Source organism: Arachis ipaensis, chromosome B04, assembly GCF_000816755.2.
Source record: "Arachis ipaensis cultivar K30076 chromosome B04, Araip1.1, whole genome shotgun sequence".
NCBI classification, from domain to species: Eukaryota; Viridiplantae; Streptophyta; class Magnoliopsida; order Fabales; family Fabaceae; genus Arachis; species Arachis ipaensis.
Genome location: NC_029788.2, coordinates 119,630,809 through 119,642,013, shown reverse-complemented (window position 1 = coordinate 119,642,013; position 11,205 = coordinate 119,630,809). Strand labels below are relative to the sequence as shown.

The window sequence follows — 11,205 nt, the reverse complement described above, 5'->3', positions numbered from 1 at the left end:
TTTTCAATGTCATAAGAAATCGTGATTTACGATTTCAGAAAAAGACAAAAAATTGTGAAAATGAGATTAACGATTTTAAATAAGACAAATATTTTTTAAAGATTTTCTACAACTATGAAATCGGTACTTTCATTTTCTAAGTTGATTCTAGCCATTGATTGTTGATCCAAAGCTTTCTAATTATTCTTCCTCTTCACACAAATCGTTGGTAACGATTTTAAACAAATCGACACTAACAATTTCTTTGAAACCAATTATGAGTCCCATAATTAGGCATTACACACCCAAAACTTCATTTATACTTATTACACAACTGTAGTTAGCATATCAAAAATAATTAACGAATTATTTTTTATACATTCGTTTACTTTGTCAATATTAGAGGGATGGTAACAATTTGGTTGGACTAGACAGAAGTGGGGGACCTCATTACTACAGTTATAAAAAGATCAATGGATATGTTCAGAGGACTCCATGTGACTTTACCAGTCTTTATTTTTTTTGTTTTCTTTTCTTTTTTAAAGAAAGTTGATAAAACATTTCCTCTACTATTTCTTGTCACCCTACAATGCAATGCAAGTTCTGTTTCAATACAAATAAGAACAGTAGATATTTGTAATTATTGTATATAGATTCGATTCCAACGCACACTTTGATTTGAGGAATCGTCTATGAGGTTCTTTAAGGACTATGGAGGAATATGTTATTTTTGTGGTTGTGGTAATTTCAGTACACTACTTTTTATATTGCGTGAGTGGCCTTTAAGTTTGTGAAATTATAATAAATGAATTGTACTATTAAATGCACCACTCTCTCCCCCGTCCCACCCTCTTAAAATATCATCACACGCTTACTCTTTCTCTCTCACTTTTCTCTCACTCTTCACAAATGGATTCACCAAAGAATCACAACAACGCTTTTTCCTTCTTCTTCCTCCTCTCCTCAAACCCATGTCCATGTCTTCAACCTCATCATTCCTCAACCACCTTGGCCTTGGCTACATAGCCCTTGCTTTCCTCGTTCTCCTCTCCACCCTCATCTTATTTTCTTACCTCTGCTGTAACCGCAACCGTAACCGCAACCCTCACAATAATATTAACAACCCGGCCACCACCCACCGTGACGGCGTCGTTCTCCCACGAATAATCTTCGTCGCAGAAGGCGATGATGACGAAGACGGAGACGAAGAGCGCGGCGCGGTGGGGCTCCTGCCCCGTTTGCCGGAACTCGCGGCTTCCGACGCCGATTCCCACGCCGCTGGATAAAGGAACAACTTCTCAACCCAGCTTCTCAACTTCATTAAGAAAACCCAGCTTTTCAACTTCTGGAACCAGGGGAGACTAAGAAAAAGAACAACTTCAAAATATGAAGATCCAGAGAGACAGAGTTAAGGAAGAACATCAACTTGCACTGGATCACAAGTCATCACTGGAGAGCCACATTGCATCATCCGAACTTATGATAAAGGAGTATGAGCAGAAGATCATTGCTGAATACATATGGTTCGCTTTTTTCATTTTCTTATTCTTTTGAAACGTCTTCTTCTTGCTTTTGGTACCATGATTTTATGGGATCAAAGATCATTCATCCTACACATAAAAAGCAGAGACTTTCTCTTTTGGTTCTTTTTGCTCTCTTCTTTAATGCTTTTCATGTGGTGGAAAACAGGATTGGTGGATCTGGCTTGGAAAACAGGATTGTTCTGTTCTTTAACTGCTCTCTCTTCTCTCCTCTTCTCCAAGGGGCAATTTTCTCCGAAGCTTCAGAGGGAAAAAACAGAGGAACCATCATAGAAGAAACACAGAGTGTACCTTAGAAACAAAGCAGAAGGAGTCTTTTGCTGGCATTGAAACAGTTTATTTCAAAAACAACCACACGCACACCAAGTGTTTGTTGGTTTGATACAAAGGTTATTATTTAACTCTTCAAACATCACTGCTCCCCCTTCCCCTTTTTGGTTCTTTTTCATTTGTTGGGCTCCCTTCATTCTTCTTCACTGTTAGGATTTCACAATAAAGTTTTTTTTAATCAGAAACTTAATCAATGAGTCGCTCACTCATGGCTTTTCTGTTCTGTTCCTGAGGTGAAAGCTTGCGTTTTTCTTAACCCTTTTGGGTATAGTTCCATCTTTGAACACGGGGTTTTTGACTTTCTAGTTAGATTCTCATGTTATTGTTTTTTTATTTATATACAAGTAGATGTTACTGTTGATGATCATTCCCTTATTTATATATAAGTAGTTGTGTTTGAAGAGGGATCAGTACTTTGGGAGAACAACAAGCATAGAGAAGTTGACAGTTTACACATTGTTTCTCTTCACCCAATTTCTCGCGATATTTCGTCAAAGGTGTGTACAGATTCTGCTTATTTTGAGCTCTTACAACAATTTTGTGGTTTTTGAGATTTTCACCGCAATTTACTGCATTTTTTTTGCTTCAACTTATTTTTTCTCTATTCCATTTTTAAACGAAGAGTGTGGGAGCCACTTGGATCTTATATTGATAAAGTGATGTGTATAGGAAAAATAAGTTATAAAAAAAATATTTCCCTTTTGTAACATGCTTAATAGAATATGCTTTTTGTTCATTATTTTGATAATAATATGTGATTTATTTGCCTTCTTGTTTAGATTTATCTGTCTAATGGAAGTTTAAGTAGAAAGTTTGTTAAAGTTGCTATATTTTGATAGTTCTTACTTGTTTGTATTTTCTTTTATGCATGTTATCTGGGTGTATATTTTAAGCTACCTACCTACTTTTATTGTTCTTTTTAGAGAATTAATGTATAAAAAAAGAATATAACTATTATCTATATTAATATCTAGTAAACTTTATACTAATTTTTATACTTGCCGATGTCTAAAATAATAGTATGCTAAAAAAAACATAGATAAATTCTCTCTATAAGGTGAAATGTGGATTTTGAAAGCTCTAGAGACTAGAGAATCTCATCTTCTTGTATGGTTTTGACTTTTTTTTTTCTCATAGCCATGTGAATGTATGTCACAAATGGGTATTCTGAAATGTGAACCCCACCAAAGGAACCCACCATACACTTAACACTTATACATATTTATACAAAAGACTATTTATAATTTGTACAGATTTCAGAATTTATTTAGATTATTATAGTTAGTTTAATTTATTTTTGTATAGTTGCCTCACCTACAGTATGTAAGGCAATATATCCCAGTAAATGTACTTGAAGCATTTTTCTCCCATGTGCTGATAAATTTTCAAATAATGATGCTAAAGTTGGAAGTTCTTGTCAGATATTCACTTTGATTTGGCCTATGTCAAGTACTATCTTACTTTATAGCAATAATAATCTTTTTGATTTTGAATTTGCAGTTACTAAAGGGAATCCTATGGTCTTATCTCTTATGATTCACACCAAGTCACCAACTATAATGTGTTTACAAGGAAAAAAATTTTTTTTTGATACAAGATATTGTAAAAAATTTTTACATTTTCATCCAATTACATGGTTCTAATTGCAAGATTTCAAAGTTAGTAGATGGTTGAGTTGATGTATTCTTTTCTTTTCTTTTTACCCCTTAGAAATGATATTTGAACCATTTTTGTTTACACCTTTCTTATATACTTTTTTTTGTGATATAAAAAACAATTTTTTTTCTGACTTCATATCGATCATTTTGTATAACTAAGGTGAAAGGTGTACAAGAAAAGTGTATACAAACGTGTTCATACACCGCCGAAGTAACGCATTTTTACTGATGTGGCAATTTATGATTGAATATTGAAGTCACTTAAATATTGAAGTCGTTTGTATGGTGGGAAATTAAACGGTGAGTGAAGTTATTCCAGCTCCAGCAGTGATGTAGTCACCACAGTCACTTATTTTCACTCACTCATTCTTAAATACTCTCCGTCTAGACTTTTTAACAAAAATAAATGATCAAACAGTTTTTAATTATTATTTTTTATTTTTTAATTTGCTGATAATGGTCTGTAACTGTAATCTTCTTGTTATGTGGGTGCTAAGTTCCCTGCAAGTTCACTGAAAAAGCAGGAGGTTCGAGCATACCGGGATATTGAAAGGCAATCCACGCATAAGACTCTCGATGAGTATCTTCGTATCTGTCAACGGAGGGGGGAGGGGGTAGGTAAATTTACGCTGTAATTCTATGTGTATATCTATTAATTTCAAATTTATTTTATTTTTTATTATTATTTGCTTAATGATACAGGTGTAGCGGAGAAAGTGCATATTCAAATGGACAACGTGAAAAAGGAATTGTAGAACTTGTCTCCCAACATGGCATCCAAAGGCTTGTCATCCCATTTTAGGTAAGAAACCACTAGCCGTAACGACCCAGTGCGACATGATCATATTGAATTTCAGTGCGTCATGATCATACTAAAAATCGAGTGTTACCAACTTACCAAAAACTGTAATTGAATCAGCGCACTATCGGATTTTTTTAAAAAAAAAACTTTTACTTTATAAAAAGATTTGCGTAGATAGCTAATTAAACATACACAAGCTACAATAAGAAATCAAATAAAACATACACAAGGCCAACATTATATATAAATATAACATATAGCATAAATCATGCATACATATAAAGGTGATGTCATATATATCATAGGTTAGGATACAACAACTCTTCACATCTTGCTATTATGTATAAAATCAACACTCCGGATCTAGTCTATATAGAAAACTCCTAAATTGGAATTCGAAACTAACCTAGTCAATTATGTACATTCTATTCTCTTAGTGAATCTAATCAAAAGTGAGAGACTAACACGATACCATTGCTTTAATGTTGGAAATAGAGAATTATGATGGTGACGGGCCATTGATGATGAATTTCTTCATGAGATCATTATTAAGAGAAAGTATATCAATCACATAATAACAACTCCCCAAATTGAATACTGTGATTAGAAAAAGAAAAAAGAATAGAGCAAGTATGATGTTGAGGATTATATAGTAAAGTGATGTGATGCATTTGATTATGTAGTAAACATACACTTGTATTCTCCATTACTAAAAACATACACTTGCACCTAAATCCCGATCCCCTATCTTTCGGTAGAAAAGTTATTTTGGTTTAAATTTTAAAAAATAACCATATATAATAAATAATATATAATGAAAAATATAAAAAAAAAGTTAAACACCAACTTTTTTTAATATCTCTATTAAACTTACAAAAAAATAATAAATATTCAAATTCTAAACCGTAAATTGAAGTTTAATAGAAGATTAATTACCATACCTTGAATTTTGTGTGATGAGCTTCTTATTGGTTTCAATTTCCATCACTATCACCCTTCTCTTTCATACCTTCAATTCCATCTTTTCCCTATACTTCACATTCATTTACTCTCTACTACTCCCCATTCATTTACTCTCTACTACTCCCCCGATCCCTTTCCGTTTTTTTTCCAAATTTTATATAAAGGGAGGGGAGGGTACACTGCTCTCTACCACAAACACATTTATTCTTCGTTTCTTTACATCATCTCCGTTTCTTTGTATTCTACCAGAAAAAATAGTTTACAACAATTTTGTGGTTTTTGGTTAAATAAAGCATTACTGAAAATGTCTGCAAGAGTGAAATGTATCATGTTCTTATTCTTGTTGGTTGTGCTACAACCACCTTCCATCAAGGGTAGGTCAACGGTTTATGTACGGTTTATGTAAAAAATAATGTAGAGGGCAATTTGAATCCTAATTTTTTCTGTACAACATTATTTTTTTTGCACTTTTTCATTGGACAGTTTCATATATGTCAAACCAATGACATGAACCTGTCCAACAAAAAAGTGCAAAAAAATAATGTTGTGGGGGAAGAAATTAGGAGAAAGTAAACCGATAGGATTGATTTGGGTTGAAAACCACTGGTCCAAGATCATCATTTTTAGATTTGCAGTGAATGGTGAGATTCAAATTGCCCTCTACATTATTTTTTACATAAACCGTTGACCTACCTTTGATGGAAAGTGGTTGTAGCACAACCAACAAGAATAAGAACATAATACATTTCACTCTTACAGACATTTCAATAATGCTTTATTTGACCAAAAATCACAAAATTGATGTAAACTATTTTTTCTTATAGAATGCAGAGAAACGGAGATGAAGTAAAGAAACGGAGAGTAAATGTGTTTGTGGTAGAGTGCTATATTTCTATATCCTCTCCTCTCTTTATATAAAATTTGGAGAAGAAACGAAGAGGGGTCGGGGAGTAAGTGGAGAGTGAATGAATGTGAAGTATGGGAAAAAGATGGAATTGAAGGTTTGAAAAAGAATGGTGATAGTGATGGAAATTGAAACCAATAAGAAGCTCATCACACAAAATTCAAGGTATGGTAATTAATTTTCTGTTAACTTCAATTTACGGTTCAGAATTTGAATATTTATTATTTATTGGTGAATTTAATAGAAATATTAAAAAATTTGGTGTTCAACATTTTTTTAATATTTTTTATTATATATTATTTATGAAAAATGGTTATTTTTTAAATTTAAACCAAAATAATTTTACTACCGAAAGAAAGGGGGTCCGAATTTAGGTGCAAGTGTATGTTTAGCAATGAAGAATCAAATGCATCACATCAATTTATTACATAATCCTCAACATCATACTTCATTCTTTTTTCTTTTTCTAATTATAGTATTCAATTTGGGGAGTTGTTATTGTGTGATTGATATACTTTTTCTTAATAAAGATCTCATAAAAAAATTCAACACTAGAGCAATGGCATCGTGATTTTGTGTTGAACTTTAGTTAAGAGAGTCAAAAGATGCAAAGGGTTTGGTCAAACTTGCACATAGGTTTTATGATGAAAAAAATCTACAACAATGGTACACTTGCAGAGTTTGATGTTTGCAAAATCAAATCATGAGTCCTTCTCCGCTAGTGTTAAAGTAATTAATTACATATGGCTGCTTTGAGAGTTGGTAGAAATTAAAGCTGCTGTTATATTGTTATGTGAGAAGTAAAGAAAATCAGACTAGCTATGTATGTATATATGTACAACAACTTAGACTACCTGATCATCATGTTCTTCATGCGGATATATATATACACTTAACCAAATTATTTAATTCATGCAGTAATTCATAGACATAAAATAGTATACCGTATATGCATTACGTACAGTACGCAGCAGTAGCACTACTTGAGTAAAATTTTGCATACACGATGCATGTGTATTAGGTGCAGCCACAAAATATATGTGAGGGCCCAACTTTGTAGCCTTTGTGTTTTGTTTTTAGGGGAACCAAGAAAACTTCACACTACTCTAACATAGTGTTGAATGTTGACCCCAATAATGCTTCTTCCAGGTACAATCTCCCTCCACTTGTTTAATGACTCAAATTAAACAGACAAGCTTATTGGGGTCAACATTCAACACTATGTTAGGTTCTTCCCCCTCAATGTCTAACTTAATAGAGGAGTAGAATTAATGGGCTTATCCTACAGAATTCTTGCAAGCGATCCTATTCATCAACCCTTCATCGTTCTAACGAGCAACCGAACACGAAACAAACACCTATTTAAATTATTAAACATAGCTAATAATAGTACTTTTTGGATAAATAATTTTCAGTCAGGATATCGAAAAAATAATAAATGTGATCGTAAAACAACAACCACATATAAATAAATAATTTAAAAATAGTGGCATGTTAATAAATTATAGTATACTGTTTAAAAAGTCAAAAGAAACAGAGTGACTAAATAAAGAGAGAGAAAAAATTATTTAAAAAAAATTATTTCAAGTACAATAAAAAAAGAGTATTATGTGGCACATTTTGATTATCAAATTAAAAATATATAATAAACTAGTTTTAATTATAATAAAAAATATTATGTGATATATTTTGATTGTTAAATGATCAACTAATAATTAGTAATAATATATAAAATAGCTAATGTGAGTAGAGAGGGAACATAGAAAAGAGAAGAGGAGAGAGAAGAGACTTCATTGATTTGTAAAATTTTTTTTTAATTAAATCGCAATTAGAAAGTGTTATATATATATTTTGGTTGTGAAATTAGTAATATGTAATAGATATAATAAATTATTAATAATATATATAAGAGATAGAGTGATAAAGGAGGAAGAGAAATAGAGAAACAGAAAAGGAGAGAGGTAGTTAATGGTATTTTAATATTTTTTTTATTTTTCTTTGTATACGCTACTTAATAAGATAATAATTTTATGGAGCCTTTTTTAATGAAAAATAATAATATTTTCGAGAATTGTGAACCGAGCTTAATTTTCGTGAGCCGAGCTTGAGCTTGGTCTAACTTGACTCAGCTCAGCTCACTTCCAGCCCTACTCATCACCGCCCCTAACCATATTACTGCAGCCAACCACCTATAACCAGTTATATACAAAAAAAAAATGCTTGAAGAATCACGCCGTTGTTCTGGACGGTCATATTCTCAACTGCTGCGGAAAAGTCATGCTAGCACTCATCGCTACCATCGACGACCTGCACCCATCAAGTACGCTGCCTTATGTTGCCGCTGCAACTTCTACGATAGCTCCGCCGTCGAGTTTTGTTGATAAAATCGCCACCAACCTCCTCCATGCCGAACTGGAGTTCCAACTTTGCCAATCTCCTATGTTTATCCCCACCTTTCCTTATCCAAAGGCTTGTCATCCCATTTTAGGTAAGAAACCACTAGCCGTAACGACCCAATTTCCAGTGCGTCATGATCATACTGAATTTCAGTGCGTCATGATCATACTGAAAATCGAGTGTTACCAACTTACTTAAAAAAACTTTAACTATTTACTATTAAGCCTATAATTGAATCAGCGCACTATCAGATTTTTGAAAAAAAAAAACTTTTACTTTATAAAAAGATTTGCGTAGACAGCTAATTAAACATACACAAGCTACAATAAGGAATCAAATAAAACATACACAAGGCCAACATTATATATAAACATAACATATAGCATAAATCATACATACATAAAAAGGTGATGTCATATATATCATAGGTTAGAGTACAACACCTCTTCACATCTTGCTACTATGTATAAAATCAACACTCCGGATCCTAGTCCATATAGGAAACCCCTAAGTTGGCGTCTGAAACTAGCCTAGTCAACTATGTACATCCTATTCTCTCAGTGAATCTAATCAAAACTAATTTAATGACTATAAATATATTCTCATATCTCGATTTTATAGATATCCAATAAATTAGTTTTAATAGTTAAAATTAAACATATCCAATAAATAATTTATAGATAATATATTAATAGTCATTAAATTCACATGACAATATATTTAAAATTATTGTATTTATTATAGTCATTGCCTGTAATTTGATCATTTCTATTAAAATATACTTAATAAATAAATCTATATTTATAGTTATTTTCTTTATATGACTTTGTGTAAAAAAAAAAGACAATATTATTAAAATAGAAATGAAATAGCCATATATATATATGGATATCCAAACGATCACATACATTCATATTAATGCTATGCATGGTAAATTAATTGATTGAATGTGACGCTTTTGCAGTGGTGTTACTAAAGTGATGAATAATATTGTGGTAGCTTCGTTCAATGGAGTGTACCTACTATAGTGCTAAGGGAAAAAGAAAAAAGTATTTAGTTTTGTGATATCTAAATGCACATTATTGAATATCTATATATACATGAAGATTAATTACTTGGTGACCTTGTGATCGATCTTTTAAAATATACACAAATACGTTGAAAATATAAAATATACATTAAAAAAATTAAACAACACATATATTTATATACAAATATATAATAAATAATTTTAATGTATAAAATAAATAGATTTAATAAATAATATACTCTTTTAAGCCATGTATGTTTAATTAAAAAATAAATAATATAAATAATTAGCTTGATATATATATATTGTTGTTTTCAATATATTAAATAATAAAATAAGATTTTTCCAAAAAAGAAGAAAGAATATAAGAGATAGGGTTAATTATAATAAAGGAAGATACAAATAAGGCCTTTTATTATATACATGAGTGTACTAAGTAATAAGAAGTGCAGAATGGGGTCAACGAGTATGTAGGAATGCAAATTGGTGGCCCATTATATATTTTGGTTTAACATTATGGTTGTAGGTATAAGGTTGCATTTTCTAATACAGGATATCGTTTAACCCATGCAACTCTCATAAATAATAACACAAACTTTCACTTTTAAATTTTTATTCTGTTATTGGTACCAAATTTGTCGTCCATATTTAATTATTTTACTAATTAATCTTAGCTTGATTCTACTACTAAGTTAGCTAGCAATTTTTTAATTAAAAAAAAAGGGGAAAAAAAAAAGAAATAGAGTTAGCTAGGCACGAAGGTGAAAGAGAAAAGAAGGAAGGAAACATAGTTTGCAGAAAAAGATGTGTGGGTCATAGAAAGAGAAAGAGAGAGAGTGAAGGGAATGGCAGCTTTATTATGCTTTTCAAAGTTTTACTTTTACTCTTTTGTTAACACCCCATTCTGTGTTACTCATCCTATAAACTATAAAGTTCTTATTGCTTCCATCACCCCACATTTACACAATAATAATAATAAGTGCTTAAATAACTCAAACAAAACCACTTGTGCCCGCTTGGACATTGTAACTAAGCTAGTTGTACTTTGGAGGACTTGGAAGAGTCAACAATTGTTGAATTGTCCTCAATAACATCTGGTGAGTGGTGACATATTCCTTCTCTCATCACAAGATAAAGGAACCTTAATTATTTTTCCCCATAAGCCAATGGTCAACGGAAAAAAATAAATTGAAAACTAATTATAAATAGGGGCATGGTCCCAAGAGCATTCCCTGTTTAATAGGGTGATAAAAGAAAAAGAATGGTCCCAAGAGCATTCCCTGTTTAATCTATCATGATTAATGATGAGAATCATTTCTGGGTCAAAAATGCGAACAATACCTAAATTCAGGAATTACAGCTGGAAATGTGGACAAGACAAGGTGTACATCATACTCGATCTTATATTGATAAAGTGATGTGTATAGGAAAAATAAGTTATAAAAAAAATATTTCCCTTTTGTAACATGCTTAATAGTATATGCTTTTTGTTCATTATTTGATAATAACATGTGATTTATTTGCCTTCTTGTTTAGATTTATCTGTCTAATGAAAGTTTAAGTAGAAAGTTTGCTAAAGTTGCTATATTTTGATAGTTCTT

At 31.6% G+C, this 11,205-nt stretch overlaps 1 protein-coding gene across 18 annotated transcripts in view; it reads left to right on the top strand.

Moving 5' to 3' along the window:
* LOC107635031 overlaps positions 1,208-11,205 on the top strand; it is a 32,456-nt gene continuing 22,458 nt past the window's right edge. For 6 of the 18 annotated variants that reach the window (XR_002361813.1, XR_002361808.1, XR_002361810.1 and 3 more), the window contains exons 1-4: positions 1,208-1,502; positions 1,669-1,909; positions 2,241-2,347; positions 3,669-3,808. The gene's annotated coding sequence lies outside the window, so the exon portion shown is untranslated. Of the gene's footprint in view, positions 1,503-1,668; positions 1,910-2,240; positions 2,348-3,668; positions 3,809-4,005; positions 4,127-4,210; positions 6,447-11,205 lie in introns of those variants that run through there. The other 12 variants (XR_002361805.1, XR_002361801.1, XR_002361806.1 and 9 more) reach the window with 11 other exon arrangements.